The sequence below is a fragment of the Haliotis rufescens genome, unplaced genomic scaffold, assembly GCF_023055435.1.
Source record: "Haliotis rufescens isolate VD_foot unplaced genomic scaffold, xgHalRufe1.0.p SCAF_125, whole genome shotgun sequence".
NCBI classification, from domain to species: Eukaryota; Metazoa; Mollusca; class Gastropoda; order Lepetellida; family Haliotidae; genus Haliotis; species Haliotis rufescens.
Window position 1 is genome coordinate 36,864 of NW_025963808.1, and position 12,610 is coordinate 49,473.

The following is a 12,610-nucleotide window of genomic DNA, read 5'->3' on the forward strand; positions in this document are numbered from 1 at the left end:
GGTCAGTGATAGGGAGTCGTGGGTCAGTGATGGGGAGTCGTGGGTCAGTGATGGGGAGTAGTTGGTCAGTGATGGAGTGTGGTGGGTCAGTGATGGGGAGAGGTTGGTCAGTGATGGAGTGTGGTGGGTCAGTGATGGGGAGTAGTTGGTCAGTGATGGAGTGTGGTGGGTTAGTGATGGGGAGAGGTTGGTCAGTGATGGGGAGTGGTGGATTAGTGATAGAGAGTGATGGGTTCGTGATGGAGAGTCGTCGGTCAGTGATGGGGAGTCGTGGTTCAGTGATGGGGAGTGGTGGGTCAGTAATGGAGTGTGGTGGGTCAGTGATGGGGAGTAGTTGGTCAGTGATGGAGTGTGCTGGGTCAGTCGTAGGGAGTGGTGAGGAGTGGTGGGTCAGTGATGGGGAGTCGTGGGTCAGTGATTTGGATTCATGGGTCAGTGATGGGGAGTAGTTGGTCAGTAATGGAGTGTGGTGGGTCAGTCGTAGGGAGTGGTGAGGAGTGGTGGGTCAGTGATGGGGAGTCGTGGGTCAGTGATGGGGAGTCGTGGGTCAGTGATAGGGAGTCGTGGGTCAGTGATGGGGAGTCGTGGGTCAGTGATGGGGAGTAGTTGGTCAGTGATGGAGTGTGGTGGGTCAGTCGTAGGGAGTGGTGAGGAATGGTGGGTCAGTGATGGGGAGTCATGGGTCAGTGATGGGGAGTAGTTGGTCAGTGATGGAGTGTGGTGGGTCAGTGATGGGGAGTAGTTGGTCAGTAATGGAGTGTGGTGGGTCAGTCGTAGGGAGTGGTGAGGATTAGTGGTTTAGTGATGGGGAGTCGTGGGTCAGTGATAGGGAGTCATGGGTCAGTGATGGGGAGTCGTGGGTCAGTGATGGGGAGTAGTTGGTCAGTGATGGGGAGTAGTTGGTCAGTGATGGAGTGTGGTGGGTCAGTGATGGGGAGTAGTTGGTCAGTAATGGAGTGTGGTGGGTCAGTGATGGGGAGTCATGGGTCAGTGATGGGGAGTAGTTGGTCAGTGATGGAGTGTGGTGGGTCAGTGATGGGGAGTCGTTGGTCAGTGATGGGGAGTAGTTGGTCAGTGATGGGTCAGTGATGGGGAGTAGTTGGTCAGTGATGGGGAGTGGTGGGTCAGTGATGGGGAGTGGTGGGTCAGTGATGGGGAGTCGTTGGTCAGTGATGGGGAGTAGTTGGTCAGTGATGGGGAGTCGTGGGTCAGTGATGGGGAGTAGTTGGTCAGTAATGGAGTGTGGTGGGTCAGTGATGGGGAGTAGTTGGTCAGTAATTGAGTGTGGTGGGTCAGTCGTAGGGAGTGGTGAGGAGTAGTGGTTTATTGATGGGGAGTCGTGGGTCAGTGATAGGGAGTCGTGGGTCAGTGATGGGGAGTCGTTGGTCAGTGATGGGGAGTAGTTGGTCAGTGATGGGGAGTTGTGGGTCAGTGATGGGGAGTAGTTGGTCAGTAATGGAGTGTGGTTGGTCAGTGATGGGTCGGACATCTATTTACGACCTCCGGTAAAGAACATCTGTTTGTGGCTGAACTATGTTTTGGGGTTTTTCTACAAAGCAGTTATAACTTAAACCCAACTCACTCGCTAACTCATTATATCGGAGCACTTCCAGCCTGTTATTTAAGTCAGATAATTTCATACAGGTTTAGTGATGAATCTTGGCTTAACATCAGAAAAAAGGGTAATATTGTGCTTATTTCCAGCCCCTTTGCTTGACTTTATAAGAGCTTTATCCTATAATACCCTCTCGCCGTTAAGGACCACTATGCTTGTCGTAAAAGGCCACTAACGGGATCGGGTGGTCAGACTCGCTGACTTGGTTGAAGCATGTCATCGATCCCAATAGTGTGGATCGATGCTCATGATATCAATCCAATCACTGGATTGTCTGGTTCAGCCTCGATTATTTACAGACCGCCATCATAGAGCTGGAATATTGCTGAGTGCGGTGTTAAACAACAAAGAAACAAAAAATATTTGATGTTGGTTGTATGCAGTGGTATTCTTAGTTCCATTTTCTATTGTCACTATATGATGTTCACCAGTCTAGAAGGATGAATATCGAGCCCATCTCCTCTGTTGTCAATATATCACGTTCGCCAGTCTAGAAGAATGAATATCCAGTCCATCTCCTCTGTTGTCAATATATAACGTTCACCAGTCTAGAAGGATCAATATAAGGCGAACTCCTCTGTTGTCAAGCAGACAACGTTCACCAGTCTAGAAGGATGAATATCCAGTCCATCTCCTCTGTTGTCAAGCAGACAACGTTCACCAGTCTAGAAGGATGAATATCGAGCCCATCTCCTCTGTTGTCAATATATAACGTTCACCAGTCTAGAAGGATCAATATAAGGCGAACTCCTCTGTTGTCGAGCAGACAACGTTCACCAGTCTAGAAAAATGAATATCGAGGCCATCTCCTCTGTTGTCAAGCAGACAACGTTCACCAGTCTAGAATATCCAGTCCATCTCCTCTGTTGTGGCATTGTTAGGGGCAGTGACTTCACCGTGCCCATATCTCTGTACATATCAGTAATTCCCACAGACTTTCTCCCACAAATTTCTATTCATTTAAGAAATACATTCATAGCTGAGAGTTTCATTGCTTGATTTCTTGAATCTAATGGTGACATTCCACCTATATCAGGCTTAAGGCTTCTTAGACACACACCCTAGCCCAACCCCTCAGACCACCCACCACCTATACCCCACACCACCCCACCACCCAACCCCATCCCCTACCCCATTCCCCTTCCCCACCCCCCACCACCCATCCCCTAAAAAGACTTGAAAATAGATAAAGCCTATCAAAAGAACCATCTTTAAAAAGACATTGGTGGTGCAAGATCTCATTTCTCATTAAAGTGGGCATGGTGATACATGATATACATGGTGATATATGGAGACACATGATGATGCATGACATATATCGTGTTACATGAAATACATGGGGATGCATGGTAATACATGGTGATACCTGAAATACATGGTGATACATAGTGATACATGAAATACATGGTGATACCTGAAATACATGGTTATACATGGTGATACATGAAATACATAGTGATACATGGTGATACATGAAATACATGGTGATACATGAAATACATGGTGATACATGAAATACATGGTGATACATGCTGATACATGGTGATACATGATGATACCTGAAATACATGGTGATACATGGTGATACATGATGATACCTGAAATACATGGTGATACATGGTGATACCTGAAATACATGGTGATACATGGTGATACCTGAAATACATGGTGATACCTGAAATACATGGTGATACCTGAAATACATAGTGATATATGGTGATGCATGGAATACATGGTGATACCTGAAATACATGGTGATATATGCTGAGACCTGAAATGCATGGTGATGCATGAAATACATGGTGATACATGGTGATACATGGTGATGCATGAAATACATGGTGATACATGGTGATACATGAAATACATGGTGATACATGGTGATACATGAAATACATGGTGATACATGTTGATACCTGAAATACATGGTGATACCTGAAATACATGGTGCTACATGGTGATAACTGAAATACATGGTGATACATGGTGATACCTGAAATTATTGAATTACATGGTGATACATGGTGATACCTGAAATACATGGTGATACCTGAAATACATGGTGATACATGGTGATACCTGAAATACATAGTGATATATGGTGATGCATGAAATACATGGTGATACATGGTGATACATGGTGATGCATGAAATACATGGTGATACATGGTGATACCTGAAATACATTGTGATACATGGTGATACATGAAATAGATGGTGATACATGAAATACATGGTGATGGATGAAATACATGGTGATACATGGTGATACCTGAAATACATGGTGATACATGGTGATACCTGAAATATATGGTGATACCTGAAATACATGGTGATACATGATGATACATGAATTATATGGTGATACATGGTGATACCTGAAATACATGGTGATACCTGAAATACATGGTGATACATGATGATACATGAATTATATGGTGATACATGGTGATACCTGAAATACATGGTGATACATGGTCATACCTGAAATACATGGTGATACATGGTGATACATGAAATAGATGGTGATACATGGTGATACATGAAATACATGGTGATACATGGTGATACATGATTTATATGGTGATACCTGAAATATATTGTGATACATTGTGATACATGAAATACATGGTGATTCATGAAGTACATGGTGATACATGAAATACATGGTGATACATGGTGATACCTGAAATACATGGTGATACATGGTGATACATGGTGATACCTGAAATCCATGGTGATACCTGAAATACATGGTGATACATGGTGATACCTGAAATACATGGTGATACATGGTGATACATGAAATACATGGTGATACATGGTGATACCTGAAATACATGGTGATACCTGAAATACATGGTGATACATGATGATACATGAATTATATGGTGATACATGGTGATACATGGTGATACATGAAATACATGGTGATACATGGTGATACATGGTGATACATGAAATACATGGTGATACATGGTGATACATGAAATACATGGTGATACCTGAAATACATGGTGATACCTGAAATACATGGTGACACATGAAATACATGGTGATACATGGTGATACCTAGTGATACCTGAAATACATGGTGATACATGGTGATACCTGAAATACATGGTGATACATGAAATACATGGTGATACATGGTGATACCTGAAGTACATGGTGATACATGAAATACATGGTGATACATGGTTATACATGGTGATACATGAAATACATGGTGATACATGGTTATACATGGTGATACATGGTGATACATAGTGATACCTGAAATACATGGGGATACATGGTGATACCTGAAATACATGGTCATACCTGAAATACATGGTGATACATTGTGATACCTCAAATACATGGTGATACATGGTGATACCTGAACTAATGGTGATACATAGTGATACATGGTAATACCTGAAATACATGGTGATACCTGAAATACATGGTGATACCTGAAATATATGGTGATACATGGTGATACCTGAAATACATGGTGATACATGGTGATACATGAAATACATGGTGATACATGAAATACATGAAATACATGGTGATACATGATGATACATGAAAAATATGGTGATACATGAAATACATGTTGAAATATCGTGATACATGAAATACATGGTGATACATGGTGATACATGAAATACATGGTGATACATGGTGATACATGGTGATACCTGAAATACATGGTGATACATGGTGATACAGGAAATAAATGGTGATACCTGAAATACATGGTGATACATGGTGATACCTGAAATACATTGTGATACCTGAAATACATGGTGATACATGGTGATACATAGTGATACCTGAAATACATGGTGATACCTGAAATACATGGTGATACATGAAATACATGGTGATACATGGTGATACCTGAAGTACATGGTGATACATGAAATACATGGTGATACATGGTTATACATGGTGATACATGGTGATACATAGTGATACCTGAAATACATGGTGATACATGGTGATACCTGAAATACATGGTGATACATGAAATACATGGTGATGCATGGTGATACCTCAAATACATGGTGATACATTGTGATACCTCAAATACATGGTGATACATGGTGATACCTGAACTAATGGTGATACATAGTGATACATGGTAATACCTGAAATACATGGTGATACCTGAAATACATGGTGATACCTGAAATATATGGTGATACATGGTGATACCTGAAATACATGGTGATACATGGTGATACATGAAATACATGGTGATACATGAAATACATGAAAAACATGGTGATACATGAAATACATGGTGATATATGGTGATACATGAAATACATGGTGATACATGGTGATACATGAAATACATGGTGATACATGGTGATACCTTAAAGACATGGTGATACATGGTGATACCTGAAATACATGGTGATACATGGTGATACATGGTGATACATGAAATACATGGTGATACCTGAAATACATGGTGATACATGAAATACATGGTGATACATGAGGATACATGAGGGTACATGAAATACATGGTGATACCTGAAATACATGGTGATACATGGTGATACATGAAATACATGGTGATACATGAAATACATGGTGAAATATAGTTACTATTTTTGTTTTATTGTCAGCTTATTACATACACACTGAGGAAGTATGAATTTATATATTATATATTATTATTTGAACATGCTGACTCTCTTTTCTGTATGTTTCATGTAAATCTCTATAACGGATAATGGACACAGCCAACTATCCTAAATCTCAAACCAGGATGTGGAACTATCTCAAGGCCTCCTACATCACCACCAGTACAGAGTGCCAAGACAAGCCAGCTCCACATCCAGATTCCCTGATGACAGCCGAACTTTACTTTATGTTGCCTTATACCAAAAGAGACTCTATAATATTTGTTCTTTACTATACTACCAGTGAAATATCATGCATTGTCCATCTAAGTCATAATTATTTTATTTTACACGTTTGGGGTCCAAACCTTTCAGACGGAGGGGAAGTTATCATGATATAACATTTATACTAAGTTTTCCTATAATAATTAGATCCACAGCAAGGGCTTTTATAGGTTACCATTGTGTAACATTTATACAAAATTTCATATTATTATAGAGCGGCGAGTAGTACATATTAATCAAGGAAAAATGCAGATACAAAATATTAGTAGTTTCAGTTATGGCTTTTATTTGCTAGCCTTAGGTAACGAGAACACATCTCCCAGACATACTATTCAATAAGACAAAAGTTATGTCTACATAGTTTAATAGATTTAGAGCTTTTAGATAAATACTAGCCTTACAACAAGATCCCATCTCCCAGACATAATATCCAATTAGACAAAAGATATTTGTACATAGTCTTATAGACTGCCTTGAACTATTTTATTTAAGTGAATCTGTCATCCCCTATATTAGAATAACATTTAACAAATACTTCAATTTAGACTCATTAAGGATAAGCCCCATACAAGCTCGTCTATAGTGATACCATAATCTCTTTCCAAGCACCCAGTAAATATGTCAACAAGATTAGTGCCAGTCAGCAGGATTAACAGGATTAAGTATTCCCCTCTGTCTAACCATTCATTAACCATAGGGCACACCCCATCGTGTATCAACCAATCATATTCCTTTTCATTGTTCTAAGTTGTGTTAATACATACAGAAGCAAAGGGGTTTGTGGCTCATACCAAGCAGACCTCTCTCCGACAGCCCAGAGGGTTCTACCGACTCTCTGCGGCATCAACAGCTGTATTTTAAGATATTGTAAATTGTTCATTGTTCTTGTGAATAAAATTGTGATTAGTCTCCTGTGACTCCGGCTCTTTGCTGAAAAATTCCCCCAAGAAAACCAGCACGCCATTGGAAGGTTTTGTTCATGCAAACAGAGCCACAATACATGAAATACATGGTGATGCATGGTGATACATGGTGATACATGGTGATACATGGTGATACCTGAAATACATAGTGATGCATGGTGATACATGGTGATGCATGGTGATAAATGGTGATACATGAAATACATAGTGATACATGGTGATACATGGTGATACCTGAAATACATAGTGATGCATGGTGATACATGGTGATACATGGTGATGCATGGTGATACATGAAATACATGGTGATACATGGTGATACCTGAAATACATAGTGATGCATGGTGATACATGGTGATGCATGGTGATAAATGGTGATACATGAAATACATAGTGATACATGGTGATACATGGTGATACCTGAAATACATAGTGATGCATGGTGATACATGGTGATACATGGTGATACATGAAATACATAGTGATACATGGTGATGCATGGTGATACCTGAAATACATAGTGATGCATGGTGATACATGGTGATACATGGTGATCCATGGTGATACATGAAATACATAGTGATACATGAAGTACATGGTGATACATGAAATACATAGTGATGCATGGTGATACATGGTGATGCATGGTGATACATGAAATACATGGTGATACATGAAGTACATGGTGATACCTGAAATACATAGTGATGCATTGTGATATATGAAATACATAATGATACATGGTGATACATAGTGATGCATGGTGATAAATGGTGATGCATAGTGATACATAGTGATGCATGGTGATACATGAAATACATGGTGATACATGAAATACATGGTGATGCATGGTTATACCTGAAATACATAATGATACATGGTGATACATAGTGATGCATGGTGATAAATGGTGATGCATAGTGATACATAGTGATGCATGGTGATACATGAAATACATGGTGATACATGAAATACATGGTGATGCATGGTGATACATGGTGATACCTGAAATACATGGTGATACCTGAAATACATAGTGATACATGGTGATACATAGTGATGCATGGTGATGCATAGAGATACATGGTGATGCATGGTGATACATGAAATACATAGTGATGCATGGTGATGCATGGTGATACATGAAGTACATGGTGATACATGGTGATACATGAAGTACATGGTGATACATGGTGATACATGAAATACATGGTGATACATGGTGATACATGAAATACATGGTGATACCTGAAATACATGGTTATACATGGTGATACATGAAATACATGGTGATACATGGTGATACATGAAAAACATGGTGATACATGGTGATACCTGAAATACATAGTGATACATGGTGATACATGGTGATACATGAAATACATAGTGATACATGGTGATACATGGTGATACATGAAAAACATGGTGATACATGATCATACATGAATTATATGGTGATACATGGTGATACCTGAAATACATGGTGATACATGGTGATACCTGAAATACATGGTGATGCATGGTGATACCTGAAATAGATGGTGATACATGGTGATACCTGAAATACATGGTGATACATGGTGATACATGACATAGATGGTGATACATGGTGATACCTGAAATACATGGTGATACATGGTGATACCTGAAATCCAAGGTGATACCTGAAATACATGGTGATACATGGTTATACATGGTGATACATGAAATACATGGTTATACATGGTGATACATGAAATACATATTGATACATGGTGATACATGGTGATACATGAAAAACATGGTGATACATGATCATACATGAATTATATGGTGATACATGGTGATACCTGAAATACATGGTGATACATGGTGATACTTGAAATACATGGTGATGCATGGTGATACCTGAAATAGATCGTGATACATGGTGATACCTGAAATACATGGTGATACATGGTGATACATGACATAGATGGTGATAGATGGTGATACCTGAAATACATGGTGGTACATGGTGATACATGGTGATACATGAAATACATGGTGATACATGAAATACATGGTGATACCAGAAATACATGGTGACACATGAAATACATGGTGATACATGGTGATACCTAGTGATACCTGAAATACATGGTGATACATGGTGATACATGGTGATACATGAAATACATGGTGATACATGGTGATACATGGTGATACATGAAATACATGGTGATACCTGAAATACATGGTGATACCTGAAATACATGGTGACACATGAAATACATGGTGATACATGGTGATACCTAGTGATACCTGAAATACATGGTGATACATGGTGATACCTGAAATACATGGTGATACATGAAATACATGGTGATACATGGTGATACCTGAAGTACATGGTGATACATGAAATACATGGTGATACATGGTTATACATGGTGATACATGAAATACATGGTGATACATGGTTATACATGGTGATACATGGTGATACATAGTGATACCTGAAATACATGGGGATACATGGTGATACCTGAAATACATGGTCATACCTGAAATACATGGTGATACATTGTGATACCTCAAATACATGGTGATACATGGTGATACCTGAACTAATGGTGATACATAGTGATACATGGTAATACCTGAAATACATGGTGATACCTGAAATACATGGTGATACCTGAAATATATGGTGATACATGGTGATACCTGAAATACATGGTGATACATGGTGATACATGGTGATACATGAAATACATGGTGATACATGAAATACATGAAATACATGGTGATACATGATGATACATGAAAAACATGGTGATACATGAAATACATGTTGAAATATCGTGATACATGAAATACATGGTGATACATGGTGATACATGAAATACATGGTGATACATGGTGATACATGGTGATACCTGAAATACATGGTGATACATGGTGATACAGGAAATAAATGGTGATACCTGAAATACATGGTGATACATGGTGATACATGAAATACATGGTGATACATGGTGATACATGAAATACATGGTGATACATGAAATACATGGTTATACATGGTGATACATGAAATACATGGTGATACATGGTGATACATGAAAAACATGGTGATACATGGTGATACCTGAAATACATAGTGATACATGGTGATACATGGTGATACATGAAATACATAGTGATACATGGTGATACATGGTGATACATGAAAAACATGGTGATACATGATCATACATGAATTATATGGTGATACATGGTGATACCTGAAATACATGGTGATACATGGTGATACCTGAAATACATGGTGATGCATGGTGATACCTGAAATAGATGGTGATACATGGTGATACCTGAAATACATGGTGATACATGGTGATACATGGTGATACATGACATAGATGGTGATACATGGTGATACCTGAAATACATGGTGATACATGGTGATACCTGAAATCCAAGGTGATACCTGAAATACATGGTGATACATGGTTATACATGGTGATACATGAAATACATGGTTATACATGGTGATACATGAAATACATATTGATACATGGTGATACATGGTGATACATGAAAAACATGGTGATACATGATCATACATGAATTATATGGTGATACATGGTGATACCTGAAATACATGGTGATACATGGTGATACTTGAAATACATGGTGATGCATGGTGATACCTGAAATAGATCGTGATACATGGTGATACCTGAAATACATGGTGATACATGGTGATACATGACATAGATGGTGATAGATGGTGATACCTGAAATACATGGTGGTACATGGTGATACATGGTGATACATGAAATACATGGTGATACATGAAATACATGAAATACATGGTGATACATGATGATACATGAAAAACATGGTGATACATGAAATACATGTTGAAATATCGTGATACATGAAATACATGGTGATACATGGTGATACATGAAATACATGGTGATACATGGTGATACATGGTGATACCTGAAATACATGGTGATACCTGAAATATATGGTGATACATGGTGATACCTGAAATACATGGTGATACATGGTGATACATGGTGATACATGAAATACATGGTGATACATGAAATACATGAAATACATGGTGATACATGATGATACATGAAAAACATGGTGATACATGAAATACATGTTGAAATATCGTGATACATGAAATACATGGTGATACATGGTGATACATGAAATACATGGTGATACATGGTGATACATGGTGATACCTGAAATACATGGTGATACATGGTGATACAGGAAATAAATGGTGATACCTGAAATACATGGTGATACATGGTGATACATGAAATACATGGTGATACATGGTGATACATGAATAAATGGTGATACCTGAAATACATGGTTATACATGGTGATACATGAAATACATGGTGATACATGGTGATACATGAAAAACATGGTGATACATGGTGATACCTGAAATACATAGTGATACATGGTGATACATGGTGATACATGAAATACATAGTGATACATGGTGATACATGGTGATACATGAAAAACATGGTGATACATGATCATACATGAATTATATGGTGATACATGGTGATACCTGAAATACATGGTGATACATGGTGATACCTGAAATACATGGTGATGCATGGTGATACCTGAAATAGATGGTGATACATGGTGATACCTGAAATACATGGTGATACATGGTGATACATGGTGATACATGACATAGATGGTGATACATGGTGATACCTGAAATACATGGTGATACATGGTGATACCTGAAATCCAAGGTGATACCTGAAATACATGGTGATACATGGTTATACATGGTGATACATGAAATACATGGTTATACATGGTGATACATGAAATACATATTGATACATGGTGATACATGGTGATACATGAAAAACATGGTGATACATGATCATACATGAATTATATGGTGATACATGGTGATACCTGAAATACATGGTGATACATGGTGATACTTGAAATACATGGTGATGCATGGTGATACCTGAAATAGATCGTGATACATGGTGATACCTGAAATACATGGTGATACATGGTGATACATGACATAGATGGTGATAGATGGTGATACCTGAAATACATGGTGGTACATGGTGATACATGGTGATACATGAAATACATGGTGATACATGAAATA